The sequence below is a fragment of the Amphimedon queenslandica genome, unplaced genomic scaffold (genome assembly GCF_000090795.2).
Source record: "Amphimedon queenslandica unplaced genomic scaffold, v1.1 AMPQUscaffold_13016, whole genome shotgun sequence".
NCBI lineage: Eukaryota > Metazoa > Porifera > Demospongiae > Haplosclerida > Niphatidae > Amphimedon > Amphimedon queenslandica.
In genome coordinates, this window is record NW_003546748.1 from 43,799 (window position 1) to 45,021 (window position 1,223).

The window sequence follows — 1,223 nt, forward strand, 5'->3', positions numbered from 1 at the left end:
TGTTAATTAAAGGATAGCAACCTTATACCATTAGGTAATGTTTCAGATATTAGTGAAGATGGTTGTGCTCCTCTACTAAGAATAACAAGGGTATACTCGGTCCCATTAGCACCACACTCAAATGTCACATTATCATTGATATATACATATTGTGTCTCTGGTACAATAGTGAAGATGCTGCCTGAAACTAAAACATTATTTAGATCTAGTTTTAATTAAATAATGACTCACCAAAACAAGAACAAAATACAAAAAATATTGCTGTAAAAATGTCCCTGGTCTGCATAGTTGCTGATGAAGAAGAGTGTCCGGTTACAAGCGCCGGCCAGCCGGCAATTATCATATCTACTGTTGATTTCACCATAGATAATGCATGATTTCACCATAGTATCTATGATTTCACTTCAAATACTGTTGATTTCACTTCAAATGGAACACCCGGGCCGTGGCCGGGTCAGCCATTTTTATCACGTGAGCTTACTTTCAGAATGACCGGATCCCGGACCCGGTCCGCCCGGGTGTTCCATTTGAATTGAAATCAACAGTAGAACACCCGGGCCGTGGCCGGGTCAGCCATTTTTATCACGTGAGCTTACTTTCAGAATGACCCGATCCCGGACCGGTGGGTGTTCCATTTGAACTGAAATCAACAGTACAGATCTGGCCCAGAGAGGGGGCCGGACCAATTCATAAATTATTTTGGTAGAGTAACGGAGGTAGTTTACGGACACCTAACGTTTGGAAGGATCTCACTGGTCTCACGATTCCTTGGTACTGGATGTGAGGTGTCCTTTGGAAAGCAGTGGGTCTACCAGATTCTATCCATGAAGGATTTTCAGAAATTCTTGTCCTGGGGATTTTAGGAATTTTTTAAAGGCTACCGGGTGATGGAGTTAGTTAGCGGACAGGTGAGGCAGTCTCCGGACAGTGCCGACAGAAATCGACCTTGTAGTGAATCCAATGACTTTTCTGAGGTAACTGAGTAATAAACTAAATAGCAATGATAGTAAGGATGAAATTTAATGATTTTTTTTAGACTGGATAAGTGTGTAAATGCAACTGTACTGTTTTGAATGGGGTGTGTCTATTTTTAGTCCACAAAAACCAGGTTGTGCACATCCAGCAAATAAAATCATCCTTTTTCATTCCTCTACAAGCTTTGAAGTGCTTGGGGGTGCATAGGCTTATCTCTGGGTTTCTCCTTAAAACACATGCCACCATTC